Below are 17,769 nucleotides of genomic sequence, written 5' to 3' on the forward strand. Positions count from 1 at the left end.
GTGCTTTCACACCATTGTTATGAGTCTTGATAAGATGCTATCAACAGGCCCTCTAAGTGCTCAAGAACCACTTTAAGGGGAATCACTGGGGCAATTACCATAAGCATTGAAAGATATGGTATTTATTGATGGGAGATTAATATTGGCTTTATTTCAATTTCTTACAATGTTTTGTGGCCTGCTGTGGTCTTTCAGGTTTCTTTCTCTTTTAGATATGAATTTATTTTTAACTATCATTCTAATTGGTTGGAGTTCTTCCAAGAGTCTCCAATTTAATCTTAGCATGTTTCATATAACTTGCCCTAATTTAATTAATAAAAGGAATGATGAGTTGAAGAAGCTGTGAAGCAGGATCTTTATGCTATCAAGTTTCATAGGCATCCTAGATGTAGCAAGGCAGATTTTTCCATCTAAGGCTGATGTTTCTGAAAGAGCCACAAAACTAAAACCTAGACCTAATGAGAAGACTGAAGTATGTGCAAGCTAAGTGCTTGGTGCTTTAATTCCTGGATTGTAGGTGCTTGGGATGGCAAAAGAGATGTAAAGCCCAGAGTTTGGCTAGTCAGCTCCCCTTGTGGAGGTCCAACACTTTTGGCAGAACACAGATCAGACAAAAAAACTGAGTCATTGAGCAGCTTTAAGCATTCCTGCAGAAATGTGGAGTGTGACGTGGAAAATAAAGGGGTGGGAGGAAGGGAAGAAACAAATTTCTTCCCTCAAGTTCCTTCAAAGGCTAAAAGCAGTCAAAACTTGGGATTTTTTTTTTTTTAATGGGTGAGTGTATATGGAGTGGAGTACAGTGTTAGACAGCTTCCAAGTAGTTGGAGGAACTACCCATGAAGTTGGCAAAGGGGTTCCTCAGCTAGAGAGACTGCTACGTGTCCCTCTCTCCTTAGCCCCATGTGGGGTGACATCCTGCCAGGGCCACTGAGTCCTGTTCTTGGATGTCATGAGCACCAGAGGATGCAGAATCATAAAATCACAGAACAGTGGAATCACTGAATGGTTTGGGCTGGAAGGGAAGGGATCTTAAAAATAATCTAATTCCAACCCCCTGCCATGGGCAAGAACACCTTCCACTAGACCGGGTTGCTCAGGGTCCTGTACAAGCTGGGTTTGAACACTTCCAGTCATGAGGTATCCACAACTTAAGATCACAAAATAGGCCTGGTCACTGAGTGGGGACTGAAGGTCTAGGCCATTTAGACAGTGACACTTATATATTTGCGTCCTTTTTCCTTACTAAAACTTTGTAAATACTGCTTTCACTAGCTCCTAAGCAGCCATAAATCAATATCAAGTAGATCTTCAAGGATTAAATTACAGCAGAGAAATTATAAATATGCGATGATTTTTTGAGTGCCAAGAATTAGACCTGGTGTTCACTGCATGGTGCTCAACATGTCTTACAATAGAAAGCTTCTGGGGTAGCTTTAGCAAAAAAACAAAAAAACAAAAAACAACAACAACAACAACAACAACAACAAAAACACAAAAAAAAACCCCAAAACCATTCTTTTAAATTATACTATTATACTTATAAAGCAGAAATTGAGATAGTAAAACCTAAAATCAAAATAATTTTGTTGAATTGTTTGAGAAAAAATTGTTATTATTATTATTATTTTAGCATATTTTAACTCTGCTATATTGAGGGGAAAAAAATAGCCTTGCTAAAGACATCTTCTAACAGATAAACCTCCAAGTTCTGAGAAGTTACATAAAATGAAGGAAGATATTTTTTTAAAATTAAAGAAGGGTTTTATTAAAAGACAAGTCTTAAAATTATTTTAAATTAAAAAGAGGTATTTTCAGGCTCTCTTTATAATTAACAAGAATCAAAATTAAAGACCGTTTTTTCCCCCTTGTCTTTAAGTGTTTCTTCAGTTCTGCTTGTCTTTGAAAAATGCAAAACACTCACTTGACTGCCAAAAAGCCCCTTGTGGCAAGCACAATGTCTTTGCTGGCCAACATGAGGATGTATAACTTCCCAACCTTGCATTCTTTGCACACACAAATTTGCCATTGATTTCAGTGGGAGTTCTGCACAAAAGGATGGAGTCTTTGGGTTAATGCAAGACTATGAAAGGGGAGAAAGTGCTTACTGTACTGAGAATATGCATCTGAATTAGTTTTATCACAGCTGGCAGGGCAGTAAAAGACATTTATGTGCAATAAACAGCTCTTGTGGTTAGAGTGACGTTGTTCATTCCTAGCCCAGAATTTGGAAGGAGTTATTATTTAATAAAGTTTAATTTGATGAAGAGAATATTTTTAACGCCCTAAACGGCACTCTATGAAGATGACTGATAGGCCCAGCCCACTCACAGAAAGAAATGCAATTAATTGGTTTAGTGAACTCACCACATTAATTAGCTAATGTCTGTGCAGTTTCAGAAGGCAGTTGAATAGGCAAATCCTGGAGAAGTTGTGCTCTGGACTAATTCCCCCCAAAGATCCTTTTGTGCCTCTCTAGATGTAGTGGTTAGTTACCAAAATGGTCAGGTGGGATGGACATGACAATTCCCTTGTGTGTAGAGATTGGAGCCGGAGGAGTCAGCTCCATCAGTCCTAAAAGGGAGAGGGGAAATTATGGGAGATGGGCTAATGACAGAAAAAATGGGTATTTTGTGGCAAACACAATAAACAGCAATCTTCTATGTGGTGGAGAGTGTGCAGTTCCTGTGAGCACGAGAATATAAAAGAACACATATGGCTTTTCCAACCTCCTGGCTTCCCCTTGGACAGGTCTGCTCCTGCCAGGATGGGCTGAGGGACATGTGCCAGCATATTTAAATGCACAACATGACTCAGTGTGGCTAGAGATGTCAACCCAGGTCTCACTGTCTTCTCAGCACTGGATTTTGGGACAGGAACTCTTTGTAGGTGCACTCAGAGCCACCTGCAATGTACCTCACTCAGCTTGACCCTACTCTAGTCTCACTTGGAGTGGACAGGAATGGATGGAAAAGCATTCCACATCTTCCCATAGAGGAAAAGGCAGGCTGAAAAGAGGATGGGTACAAATGTTGAGCTGACAAAGTGCAAGACCAGAGTTAAATGAGGGTCTGCAATGAACAGGGCAGAGGATTTAAGAAGTCACCTTTTCCTCTCCAACTCCAAACTCAGTCCTGAAATACAGGAGCAAGGAATGGTTAAAAAAAATCCCTGGCTGAAATGGCACTAATTGCATTTATGACCAGCTGCAATGAGGGCTACATTAGCTAATGTCTGCAGGTTGTTGGGAGGTCATCTGATAAGCAGGTGCCATAAAACATATTTTAGTTCACTTCCTTTTTTAATCTCCCTGGTGCAAAGTATATTTAGAACAGGGAAACCCCACAGAAGCAGGACACTAATATGTGACACAACTCTGCAGCCTCTCAATATCCTACAATTTTATCAGATGATCAAAGAGGAAGCAGTGAGCTGGGAGATGGAAGTACTGCTCATTCACCTCATTTGGCTGCCTCATAGTGGGAGTTTTGCTTGTGTGAAGACTGGCGGATCAAGGGGAAGAAGGGAAAAAAAAAAGACACGCTCAGTGTTAAAGGGAAGCCTGTTTATGCCTATAAGTAAGAAAGCTTGCTCAAGAATAAGTTAACTCTTGCTAGAGGATTATACCTGTAATGCTGGCAATTCTGGCCTCTGCATGAGCTGTAATATCTACTTGCATTACCTCACAGGGTGTTATGGGCCTTAATTAATTAATGTTTGTAAAGCGCTTTGAAATCCTCGGATGAAAGGCACTATAGAAGTGCAAAGCAGTTATTAATATTAATATTGCATAAGTGGCTTGGCTCCCTTCGCACTGCAGAGCACACTAACTCCTGCAAGGGCTGCAGCCCTGAATCAGCAATCTTCACACCACCAGGCAGGAGCCTCCCTTCTGCCTCCTCCTCTGATCTCCTTCTTTAGGACTTCCATGGACTCTTCTCCATAAATCCCCAACAGCTCTCCTGTGTTGCCTCTCATGCAGGAGGGCAAGCAGCAAGAACAGCACTTTCCCACCTATCACCCCAGCCTAGTCCTCTCGTGGGCAAGAAGATGCCAGCATAGAAGATCTCAGAGTAATTAAAATCTCTGCATTTGGGAGGTGGGACTTAACAGTTCTGGTTTTTACCTTGAATACAGGACTTTCAAAGTCATACTTGTGAAATACAGAGAAGAAAACGGTTGAATTTTGGTGTATTATAGAAACTTTAATATAGGATTGAGACCACCTTCAATTTCAGTCATAAGCAGAAAACAAGACCCTTGGCAACGCTGGTGCCACTTCAGATTTTTTCATGTTTTCAAAGAAATAAAAAATTACTAAAATATACGGGTTCTTTCCAAAAAGGTTCTTTTTCTGGTGAAAATTTCCCACCCAAAACCATAACCACACATGTAGATTGAGAGTCCACCACTTCTCACAGCAGATATTAGTGTGTTGGAAGAATGAATCCACATAATAAATTACATCCATATTTCTTTTAGTTATGTTCTTATTTGATGGGCTGCCCTGGTAAATAACAACAACATGGGAACTGAAAAGAAGGTAAATGTCATATTATATACAAAGTCCATGAAACTATCTCAAGATCAGTCACTTAAAGGTGATGAAGCAGGTCTAGGTTGGATTTGGTCAATATAAATTCTGCCTAATTTATCTTGAAATATTACCTCTACAATGGATGCTGAATAATAATGATTGTGAAATAACAAAATAATAATGATAATATCAAACATACTGAAGATAATCCCATTCATGTTTACACATGAAGTTAGGGAGGTTATTTTTAACTTAGATGTACAAAATCAAGCACTACTGTGATCAAGTGAAAAAAATTATTCATTAGAGAAAAACAGATATTTGATCATCAGAACTGGATAGTTTTCGCATCAGTGCACTAGCAGATCACAAACCCATTCCCCCTGTAGTATCTGCACTGGCTGTCTGTAGCATTAGCACTAGTTTGTACTTGTTTATGTCAGTGAAGCAATGTAGAAGTTAAAAAACAAATTGGGCTAATGCACTTCAGCAAAACTCTTCTTGACTTTGAAGGAAGTTTTATCTGCGTACAGAAGGCGAGCTTGACTCAGAAGTGAAAACAATACCCTGCCAGTTCCACGTATCTGCCTTCACAAAGGAGGCAGGGAGAGCTTCCCAAGCTCCTTACCACAAAGAGTATAACGTTTGCAGAGATTAGGAACTGCTGAAGGCAGCTTCAAATCTCAGTTTGTTACACGCTTTGCTGCAGTCTTGCTGTAAGGCAAAAAAAAAAAAAAAAAAAAAAAAAAAGGTGCTTCGTCGCACCGAGCACATTTGCTGGAGCAAAGGAACTGGTGCGTAGGATGTTTTACCAAAAGAAGAGCAATTTGGCCCAGCCCAGGAGTCAGGGCACCCAGGTTTCTTTCTTGGTTCTGCCACTAATTTCTTATGTGGCCTTGGGCAAGCTGTGCAACCTTGAAAGCCTGCTCACCCCCAAAAATAAGGATGATTATAGGAATTAGAAGGCAATTCATTAATGCATTAATTAACAGGCGGTGGGATGTTAGAGACAGAGCTGTTCTGATTCACCCTGGCAGCCAGACAACTCCAGTCCTATCAGCACCACTGCAGGGGCTTCCCTCCCCAGTGAGACCCCGGGAGCAGGGCAGGGGGAGAGTACCAGCGAGGCAGGAAGGGAATTCAGCCTCGGCAACTTAGAGTTGCCCTTTTTTCTCAGGCAGAGGGAACCGAGAGAAGGGCACGATCTCCATTGTTTGCAAAGAGCCCGTCCCATGAGACAGCTTGGGTTGAGATTTATTTTTGTTGCCATTTAAATTAAGTATATAGGCAATCCTGAGGCCGTTTGGACCAGATCCAGCGTGTGCAAGCACCGTGTTTGGAACAGGGTGGGAACTCTATTTGTGCTCAGACACAGAGGAAGCACTTTAAGCTGTGTCTGTAAGACAGATGCCAAGGACCTGTACTAGAAGGTGCTGAGCAGGCACTGGTTAGCAGTGAATATGATTGCTCTCTATAAATACATCCTAGGGAGGGGAAGGTGGGCAATCTTCATGGAGGGAAATGAGGTATTTAAGCAAAAGGACAATGTTGGCACAAGAACAAACTGTCTGTAAAGGCTGGAAATTTGATGATTTCTAAACATCAGAGGAGTGAAGTCCAGGAAAAACCTTCCATCAGAGAGGAGAAGGCATAAAACTGATTGAAATGCATGGCAGTAGGTTAATGGCTGTGACCTAGGAGCTGGTTGCTGGCAAGAGCAAAGGTGTGGTGGATTTCAGAGCAGAGACTGACCTTTCCAGGAATGACTGGGAAGGGCCCTGAAGAGCTGGGCTTTGCTTTCCCAATAATGCCAAAAAAATCAAGAGAGTTTCTTTGGGTTTACAGTAGACTGGAAGTGAGCAGGAATTGGCTTGGCTTGGCTTGCTGAAGCCCTCTATCCAGACAATACTTGCTTACGCCAACAACTGTTTTGCTGACACTTTTCAAGGGTCTTCCTGAGAGAGGCAATAAATGCCAGGTCAAATGAAAACCATGAGACTCATTGTCATGAGACATAAAATCCTATTTTCTTTCTCATTGCAAAACTTGAGTTTGCTCTTGTGTAGCAGAGGACTTAAATATGTGCTAAGCTGCTGAGGTTATGCTGGGCTTTGCTTGTGGAAGGACAGGTTGTGCTATCAAAAGCCTTCCCTGCACCAGGAGCACCATCCTGAAAGAGTGACACAAAGATCAGGTTCCTTCTCTCTCCAGATATCACACAGCTTTCTGGAACCACTAGATATGAAGGCAGAATAAATACAGTAACAGTGGAGCAAGAAATACAAATTCCAATCATTTGTCACCATTTCTCAAGTGGATGCTGATTTCAGAGAAATGCTGTCATCACTGGAAGGTGGGGATGCTCAGTACCTCCTCAGGATGCATCCTGTAACAAATTAAGGGTCAGTGAGGTTCTGCCAGAACCAAAGTGGGCCCCATTCATTGGAATAAAGAGGTGACAGGTAGAGCTGTTAATCATCCCAGTGATAATCATTTGGCTGGCACCACAGAGAAACCTTCTGTAATAGCCTGAGTCTCATCACTCAAGCATTTCTATGGAAGACATAAAAGCAAGAGTTGTTTGCAATTCATTTTACACCCCAGTGCTGCTCTCAGAGCTTGCTCCTGGGGCTGCTCTCCCTTCAATGAAAAGTGTTCCAGAGCAGTAATTCCTGCTGGTTTTCCAGTCGAGACTGAAATGACTCCATCGGTGATGGTACACTGCCCTGTACATGGAGCCTGGTAATGTGAAATTGCTGTGCACTGCCTCTCTCTCCCAGCCACATTTATAATTCTTATTAGGAAAGCCAGCAGCTGCCAGAGCTGCTGTAACCCTGTTGTTGGTGTCTCTCTTGAATTGTCTCGGCTTGTGCTTCCTACTCAGGCACCCAAGGGTAGGGTTATGGGGTTCCCTCCTATTCAGACATCACTGTTATTATAGCCGTTGTTATTATTATTATTATTCATTACTAATATTAATTATGCAGCATGTGGTAGTGCCTTGGAGCCCCAGACTGTGGCCCAGAACCACAGTACACCCAGCCCTTCACATGATCTGAACACAAAGACATTCCCTGCCCCAGAAAAAGTGCAAGAGCTTGTAGTGGAGTAACAGAATGAAGAATTTGCTACCTAAAGGCCAAATTCACCATGGCATGAAAAAATGAACTTCCCTTTAAGTACATCTCTACACCACGAAACATATCTGTGCAAGCTAGAGCAGAATTCACCTCCTTGGAGGGCAGGGACAGAATAAAGAGATCCTGGAGATGAGGCTTGTGAATATTTTATTACACTGTCATAAGATTTATTTGGTTGAGGACTAGAGATTTGGATTGATTTTTCAAACCAGAAATTTTATCACTAGTGCTGCTGAAAGCAACAGAAGCCCTGGAGCCTGATGGCAGCGAGAACCTCATAGTTCCCCACAGAAAATGAGAGTCCCAGGGCTGTATTAAACTTTGGGATCAGACAAAACAAAAGACAGTCCCAGTCCCCCACTTGTGACTTCAAAATCACATTGATCAAAGATCTAGAAAATGTTTAACCCCCTCCCCCTTTTTTTTTTTTTTTTACTTTCAAATGTATTTGTGATATGGTTTAGTGGGCATGATATTCAGTCAAACCACTTATGTTGCTTAAACAACTAAGGTGTACAATTAGTCTGGATTACTGCATTTCATTATTTCCTTAGGATTTAGTCTGTAGCAATTAGAGAATACACATTTTGCACGTAAGGTTACACAACACAGCCTGACATCCACAACGAGCCCAAGGATCTGGATCCTGCCTGCCTCTGCAACAGCCCTGCTGCAGAAACTTGCCAAGTTTCTTCACTTCTCTTTGCCTCAGTTTCCTTCTCTGTGAAAACAGGGATGAGCGTAATTTATTGTAATTCCTTTGTAAGTTGTTTTGCGGTCTGCTGAGTTCTATGATTTAAATGAATGAATGACACAAGGAAGAGCAGGAAAGTGATGCTCGCAACAGCGTGCTCTCATTTCCCTGCAACACTGACCTGCTTGTCCTGCAATAGAACACGCCACTTCAAGATTTAGTTTAAATATTAATTTAATTATTACTTAAAAATGAAAGTGACAGACTTTTCAAGTCAGGGGAAGTCTGTGTATAAATGCCTCAAGGCTTAGGAAGCTTTCAACTCTAAATGCTGATGGTCACTTGAAAGGTACTTTGGCACCTCTTAAAGAAAGGAGTGTGTGTTTTTACATCTTGCAGTGGTTTCAAGATTGTTTGTTTTTCTGCTTCTCTGGTGTGTAATTGAGTATGTTTTCATGTGGATATTGGGCTTTTTTTGTTGTTTTTAGAAAGCTTTATGAGAATTGCAGATGAATAATAGAATTCAAATTTTCTGACTACTTAGAAATAAAGAGCAACCTATTCTAAAAAAATCCTTGAAAGGGTGCACTTTGCTCCAAGGGCAGATGAAGTCCACTGTTTCTGGCATTACCTCTCACATTCTTAAAATCTGGCAACAGCTCATACATTGCAAAGAAAAGGATCAACTCCTGAAAAAGCTTGGAGTCATTGACCAGGTTATACTGAGTTCTAGGTATCAGGGTGTAGGTGAGAACATTTTATATTTGCCCTAAGACTTTTTATAAAGTAATCAACAACAACAATGGCAAAATCAAAACTAAAGAATCCTTTGAGCAGAGAATCTTGGCTATTTTCCCTCCCTTTTTAATGGATGAAAGTGATTATGAGCAAGAGGCAGCTTCAGCCTAAGCCCCTTCTCCCATAGTTCCATGGAGCAATAAACATCTTTGGCTACAGGAATAATTGGTAAATAATGATAACAACAAAGGGGAAGGTGTATCCACTTACATGCCAAATAAAATATCATGGTATAGTAATTATTTTATCATTATTATTATAACAGTATTCACCTTATAACCCAGAACACCAGTCCAGGGCTTAATACTAGGCAAATCTCTAGTTCAAATGAAAAATTTCATCTCTTTTGGCTCCCCAGGTAGTCAACAGAGGAAGAATGATTTATCTAGAAGACAAAATTATTTGTGTTTCAAATCACCACTCCTGAAATACCTGAGATCCATCAAGTGTCAACAGGTTTCAAAGCAAAGACAACAGATATTTAGCAGCTGGGGAAACCAAAGCACAGCAGGATCAGATGCTGTGCCTTTGTTTCCAGTTCTGTTCTAAACCAAAATCCCATCTGTTGGGTACCACTGAATCTGGAGCCACAGATGTTTTCTGCTAAATTCATATAATGATAGAATGATGGTTAGAAAAGGCCTCCAAGAGCATCAAGTCCAACCCCTAACCCATCACTGCCAAGTCTACCACTAAAACATGCCCCTAAGCACCACATCTGCAAGTTTTTTCAACATTTCCACGGACAGGGATCCCGTCACTTCACAGGCAGCCTGTTCCAGTGTTTGACAACTCTTTCAGTGAAGAAATTCTCAATATTCAATCTAAACCTCCCCTGGAGCTTGAGGCCATTTTCTCTTGTGCTATTGCTTGTTACTTGGGAGAAGAGACAAATTTCCCCCATACTACAACCTCCTTCCAGGGAGTTTAGACAACATTAAAGTCCCCTCTGAGCCTCCTTTTCTCCAATCTAAACAGCTCCAGTTTCCTCAGCCAGTCCTCATAAGATCTGTGCTTCAGACCCTCCATCAGGCTGGCAGCACTGAATCTACTTCCCTCTCCCCACAGACATCCACTTTCAGGTTAATGGCTCTTGTTGGATGTTCTTAGAAAGCTAATGTAGAATTTCCTAGCCAGGAAAGCTATTGGTGCATTAGCATGACCTAATTCTGCCCACATTTCATTCTGTGCAGTCACCTGAGAGTCAAAGAGCTCCAGCTGATGAAAGAACAGTGTAGGTGGTCTTGATTCGCCCTTACAAACGCCATGGTTGAGTTCCTTATTGGAAGCAAAAAAACAGACCAGCGCAGTGGAATCATTGCACTAACAACATTTAGGCATCTGTCTGTCCTGACTAGTTTCTACATTCATGTCTTTAGCCAACAAAGAGAGAGACTTCAACAAAGATTTTCTTAATATGAACCAACCCAGACAAAATTACTTTTTTCAATGTTTATAGACAGAGCATTAGGATGCCAACTGGGTAACTTCAGTAGTTTAGCTGTGCATTTAGAGTTATGAATTTCTATACAGAAGAAGTGTACACTTAAAGGAAGAGTCTCCCCTCATTCAAAGAATTTTTCCAAGCCACAGGTGGAGACTGCTTCATATCAATTCCCACCAGGACTGAAAATTGTTCCAGTGGCCAAAAAGCATGTGTTTCTCTGAAGGTAAAATTCTTCCATTTGGAATTCTTCTAATCAAACATTCTATATACCAAAACTGAAATGATGTCTGAAAAGACCAAAAAGGGGGAAAAAACCCAACTAAAACCACAAAGAATGCACTGAAACCCAAACTACAGAAACCTCAAAAAGAGAGCTAATAGCAACAGCATCACCCAAATTCCAGTTGCATCTCATTAGAACTTTCCTACACAGGGACATACAGGGAAGTGCAGGCAAGTCAGCTAACTACAGGTGTGAAGTCAGTGCCCATAAATTAAAGCACACGTGCAGGTTCTCATTTAGGATTAAAATGCCTTTAGTACTTAATCCTCCTCTGAGGATTTAGCTACAGCAATGTAAGGTGACTTTATTCCTGAATGAGAGCATCCCCACGAGGGCTAAATGTTTTCAGCCTGTGCACATGACTTCGCACTTTAGCTCATTCACCTTCCTGAGGGTTCCTGAAAACACATGGCCTGGTAATTCTTGGCTGCAAAGGGCCAAGAAAGTGGGGGACCAAAGCTGGCTGAGGGGAAAACAGGGCTAGGGCCATGTTGAAGCCAGGCCAGGTTTTCTTTGTGCACAAAAGTCTACAGGAAGGACTTCCTTCCCAAAGGAAGCTGAACACCCAAAGTTGGGCTGAACACCCAGCTGCATGCTAACTTAACAAAATGTGTTCAGCTTTTGTCATAGTCCAAAGGGACTATGCACTGCAGCAAAGTTTATTTGGCTGCAACAGCTTTTCTTGGTGTTGTGTTCTTCTGTTTTTCATGGTGCAGCCACCTCTGTTCAGACATAAAACACCTTACTCACAAGAATCATAGAATCACAGAATGATATGGGTCAGAAAGGACCTTAAAGATCTCTCAGTTCCAACACCCCACCTTGGGCAGAGACAGCTTCCATTACACCAGGTTGCTCAAAGCCTGGTCTTGAGCACCTTCAGGGATGGGCACCCACAGTTTCTCTGGGTAACAGTCTCAAAACCCTCAGAGTCAAGATTTTCTATTCCAAATATCTGATCTAAACCTTCCTGCTGTCAGCTTAAAGTCATATCCTCTTGTCCTATCACTACATATCTGTAAACAAAGTCCCTCTCCAACTCTTTTGTAGCTTTTTTAGGTACTGGAAGAAGCCATAAAATCTGTCTGGAGCCTTCTCTTCTCCAGGCTGAAGAATCCAAACTCCCTCAGCCTGTCTCCATAGCAGAGGTGTTGCAGACTTCTGGGCATCTTTGTGGCCTCTTTTGGACTCTCTCCAGCAGGTGCACATCTTTCTTATGTTGGATGTCCCACAGTTGGATGCAGAACTTCAGGAGGGTTCTCACAAGAGCAAATTAGAAGGGGAAAATCACCTCCCTCGACCTGGAAGTTGCACTTGGTTTTTGATGCAGCCCAGGATATGGTAGAACTTTCTGGGTGCACAGTGCTGGGTCATTTCAAGCTTCTCATCTATCAACACCCACAAGTCAGGAGTCCTCTCGCTCCCATTTTCTACACAGCCTGTATTTGTGCTTGGGATTGCTCCAACCCAAGTGCAGGATCTTACACCATGAGAAAGAGAGCAATTTGACTTTCAGTCATTTTTATTTTGATTCTCTTTCACTCTCCTCCCAAGTGATAGTGGAAAAAGATGGCTAATCCTAAATGGAATCTGGAAGAGCTTCAGTAAGAGCAGTGCATAGGGGTGAAAACCTGAAAAGTTTGTTAGAGGAAAGGGTAAAGATGACTGGCAGACACAACAAGGGACTAAATTTGACAACCCAAAAACTTATTTCCAGTCCCATCGATGTAGCCTCACATGAAAGTTGTGCACACTGAAAGTCATGGTTGGTGTCAATGCATGAAAACTGTGAGTGCTAAGGCCCACTAGCTCCATGATAACATTTCCTGCATTTCTCCTCGATTTCCATGGCATGCACAGCCTAATCTTAAGCTGAGCCACAGCAGCGAGTGGCCATCTGTATCTTGGATGAAAATCCAAGCATCTCTCCTCATTTCCCAGGTGGAGAAACTGAGTCTCACAGCAAGGAAAAAGCAGGACAAAGCTGCCACCAAAATCTGTAACAGAAATCTGGGAGGGAGAAAATTCTATTTTGTTTCCATCTCCATGCCCAGTGCCAAACTTCCTCCTCACAGTTGCAGAAAAGTCACACAAACAAGACTTTTGCCAGGCTTCCAGCTCCCCAGTGTCTGCTCAAAAACCAGTGTGGCATGTACCACCACCTCTGCTGAAGCAAATAAGGAAACAACTGTGAGAAGGGAGAACGGGTCTGAAGCAGAGCTGTGGTGAGCAGGGGTAGTGGCTTTAACCATGCCAGGAACCCAGCTGCAGTTCCCCATCTCCAAGGCAGGTCACAGCCAGGAAGGGACGTGCCCTTTGGCTGCTGTTTGCCACATGCTGCTGCTCAGAGCATCTCAGCCACAGCACGGATGGGACTTTCACATCTTGAGCCCATCAGCTGCAGTGCAAGGCAAACCAGGACCTCTCACAGATCAAACATACACCAATCCCTTCTTTCACTGCAGAGCAACCACACTGAGGAAGCTCAGCTACGCTGAGGAAGATTTCGGTTTTACCACGCGCACCCAGTGCTGTGGGAGACCGGCAGATAAAACTTTCTGCCTGGGCAAGTGCTCCATCGAGCTCCACTTCTGCTGCCTTCATGGCTCTGTCATGAGCAGCAAGGGTTTGGCAGGTGGTTTTGCTGTGAGAAAGGTGGCACTCTCATCCTAGCTGCCTCACACAAGTCTCATTTTTCCTCCTTGAAGAAAAGGTTCCTGGACACAGAAAGGAAACAGCACTTTCCTCTAGGTGATGGTGGCATAGCATGAAAAAACACAACTGGGAATTGCAACCCACCTGATGGTTTGTGTTTGCTGGCTAGGGAACCCAGCTGCATCCTATATCCCTAAGTGCCCACCTGCAACACCTGAATTGGTCCATCCCCACTACCACAGCAGAGGAGGGGTGAACCTTTGGTTCCCTCAACACCTGCATGAATCCTGGCTGTTACTTGCTGTCTCCTCAACCCTACTGGAAGTTAACAGTCCCTCCTTACATGGTGAAAATTTTGCTGCAACTCAACTCTACTGAAAGAAATTTAAGCTCTCCTGCCTGTTTTCTAGGTCCTGCACTGGCATGAGCAAAAGAAACACAGAGCTTTGCTCCAGCAACAATACTCTGCTTTCTCCTAGGAGAATGTTCCTCAGGGTAAATATCCACCTTCGCTTTTGCTCTCACCAGTTTGTGCTGATAAACGTCAGCAACCAGGATGGAACAGGTGACTAAGGAACAAGGACAAGAAGAAGCAGTTCTTCTCAAAAGGATAACATGGGCAGAAAAACTATTAGGCAAATCATACAACCTTACAATAGCAACTGTAAACTCAATCATGTAGGTTTTCTTCAGGTTACTGTATATATATTTTTGTATATAGTTCAAAACCACCAAAAAACAAAGAAAGACAAACCCGGGCATGCTGGATTCACACACGGTGATGGCATTTTTGAATTTCAAACTTCCGTGTGTGTGGGGTCCTATTACCACTTGGGTCTGGTAGTCATTTACCACACTTGTGCAGAGAACCAGGAGGAAGACCACCTGCCACCACAGCCATCATCACCAGGATCTCCTGCTGGAAGAGTGGAAAGTCCAACAGTTTAATGACAGGGGGAACTGCAGAACCCTGCAGCTGTACATAACCCAACTCCAGCTCTCCAGAGGCAGAAACAAGGCACAAACGGGCTGTGCCAGTGCCAAGAACGTCCAACACAACATTCAGTAAAAGCTAGTGAAAAGATTGCAGAGACTTTCTGGAATGATCCATTAACATTTTTATGATGAAATGTAGGTGTGACAGGTCCGAACCATCTCCTCTCACCTCCTTAGCGTGGCAGGGGCCGAAACACCTGCAGACATGATACTGCATATGGCAACACGCTCACTCTGCCAAGAGACATGAAACTGTGTTGATGGAAATATGAAAATAGCCACACCTTGAGCAGATCTGGGTTAAAATGGAGAAATTGTAGCTTTCAGTCTTCTTGCATGGGAGAATATTTACAACAGGGGGAGGGGGAAATGTGTGTGGAACTTTGCAGTCCCTGTTGTGCTCTGTTCAGTCAGGATGTTCAGGTATATTATCTGTGTGGTGGCTGGCATCCTAAAACTGAGGGAAGATGAAGGGAAGAGAGGAATATAAGCTGGGGTCTTTCATTTAGGTAAAAGCAAGTAACTGGGCCCACAGTGAAGGTAACTGGGTGAGAAGCACCAGTCTGGGGTATAGAAGGAGTCTGAAGGTCTATTGTAGCCATGAGAGTCTGTAGCTGGAATTTCACCTCACCCTGTGAGGAGGGAAAATGAGAAAGAAGGCACAGATTTGGGTACTAGGCCCACTTGTGGGGATGATGTGTGTCTGGATGGGGACTGAAGAGATCTGATGCTTCACCCATACTGGAGGGAATGAGAAGGGCAGTGGGGAGAGAGAAGGAGAGCTCATATAAGCAGAGATCCCATTTTGTTTCCTTTTAGTTTCATTGCAATTAAAGCTCCTAATTGAAACCAGTTTTACTCAAGGTTTACTGTGGTGGTTGTTTTCTTTCTTTGCTGTTAAATGCAGGTGTTTCACATAGCAGGAAGTTGGCACATAAGGGTAAATTTCCAAAGTGCTGCCTGTACCATTCATAAGTTAATGCCTGGAGAAACCAGCATTGTGAAGAGCCCAGCTGTGCAAGGGAGATGTTGGATGAGAGAGGAGGACAGGGGTGAAAGAAAGAAGTCCCTGTTTGTCACAGCCCATGGACACTGCAGTGAAGGTATGAGGAATAAGTCACAGAAACACAGAACTGGACTGGAAGGGGTCTTAGAGATTATTTCACTCCAACCCTCCTCCCATGGGCAGGAACACTTTCCATGAGACCAGGTTGTTCCAAGCCCCATATAACCTGGTCTTGAACACTAAGGGATGTCAAATAGGGTCAGCCTTGATCTGTTGCAGCATATGACAGCCCACCCCAATCCTACCTTAGTGCAGTAAGGAGAAAAGTTCTGCTAGGTTGCCATGGGAGCTTGCTTTGATGATGTCAAACCCCATCATTTTGTGTTGGACCTCTGCAGAGCAGAGCTGGCCCAGATGAAGGAGGACCTCCAGGGAGCTGTTTACCAGCCTGGAAGTGGACTGCAACTCTGTAGACGCCACTTCACTGATGTGGAGTGAGTGAAACATGAACTGAAGCAATATTAAAATTGTAGTGTGCCTACAGAGCCATAGGGGTGTGTGTGATGCTTTGCAGACAAAGAAAATTCTGAATAAGGAAAAAAAATATATATTATACCCTAAATAAAATACCCTCACAGAGGTCTGTTGCAGACTCTTTTCCCTCATCTTCCTCAGTATCTGAAATACAGTTTAGCAGTGCTAAGGGATGAGAAAATAGAGGTGTATTTATGGACAGTGAACCTGGAAAACCCCTCACATAGCCGCTTGGGGTTGCACAGTGGATGAAAGAGAACAGCCATTCCCAGCTCAGGAGAGGATGTGATGGTAATTTTGGATGTTACCACAGGGTAGGGTGATACCAGTTCCATGTACCATCCTCTTCCTGATTTTGACATTACTTACTCCTGGAGGAAAAAAATAAGGTCTTGAGCTTGTGAAGAAGCTTTGGAGCTGGGACACAAGCTGTGGGTAGGTTTTTTTGCTAATATACTTCTGTCTGCTCAAAAATCAGTCCTGTGGATGCAAAAGGGCTGTGGGCTGGAGATGCAAAATAGCTCCTAATACAGAAATCAGCTCAGTGCTCAGGCTCCTGTTCTGCAGCTTCTATTTACCTGTAGAGCCTTGGCCTGGAGGAAACATGGGTGTTGCAGGCTGAGGTGGCTCTGATGCAGAGCCACAGTCCAACCTTCATCTCAGACAGACAGAGAACTGCACATCTCATCTATTCGATCCCAGCACTCCTCCTCTAGAGGCAGAAAAAAACCCAACAGTTCCAAAAAAGAACACTTTTGCTAGGAAATAGGTCATCAAGCTTTGGGTTTTAACCACAAGGGCAACCATTTTCCTATCACACCATGGCTCTGTGCCCTGCAGCCATCCCAGCAGCTGCTCACGGGGCAGGGACAGCCCGGATTTCCCCAGCTGACCCAAGCACCATTTCATGCAGCGACGCACAGCCCTGCCTCGTCCTGTGCCGATTACTGCACTGAGCAGTGCCTTCCAGCTGCGTGCCCAGTGCCAGGGCGATGTGACAAAAGCCATGTCACTATCAAACAGACCTGAGCCCTGCATCACTCAGGTGCTGTTTTCAGAGGAGCGGTGTCACAGGGTTAACCACCAACGGAAGCTGAAGCTTCAACAGCCTTTATTAGCTCGGCAAGTGCTCCTAACCACACTCTTCCTACTTGCAGAAGAGGCATCTTCTTTCCTGGGCCTCCTCTTAGGTTGGGGAGGTGATATTTACCAAACAAAAACTGTTGCTGCACCTGTGTAGTTCTCATGTGGCTTTCACTACCTCCCAGGTTAACCCATTCCTCTTGGAGGCTGGTTTAGGGAGCATCCTTGACTTTTATTTGGGTTTGCAAGGGGGAGGATGGGGGCAGAGCCTTCGTGGTAGCACCTCAGCTTGCTCCTTGTCTTTCTCAGCAAGATGCTTGGGTGGCAGGGGTAGATGGGAGAGGGAATGGAAATGCCTTCAGACCTGCAGAGCTCCTCAGCTGCCTTGGCTGCTGGGATATGAGGTGTACATATGAGAACAGTGTAGAGGGGTGAAAATATTTCTTTGGCATGGTCACCCCACGTCTGTGCATCACTGGGGTCCACGCCAGCCTCCTGTTAGGCATCTTCCAAGCTGAGAAGGTGAGGGAGGGGCAGGGTTGTGTGGAGGGAGTGTTTTGGGAGTGCCTTCCAAATTCATAAAGACATTAAGTAAACAA

This window comes from Lonchura striata, chromosome 1A, assembly GCF_050655825.1.
Source record: "Lonchura striata isolate lonStrDom1 chromosome 1A, ASM5065582v1, whole genome shotgun sequence".
Taxonomy (NCBI): domain Eukaryota; kingdom Metazoa; phylum Chordata; class Aves; order Passeriformes; family Estrildidae; genus Lonchura; species Lonchura striata.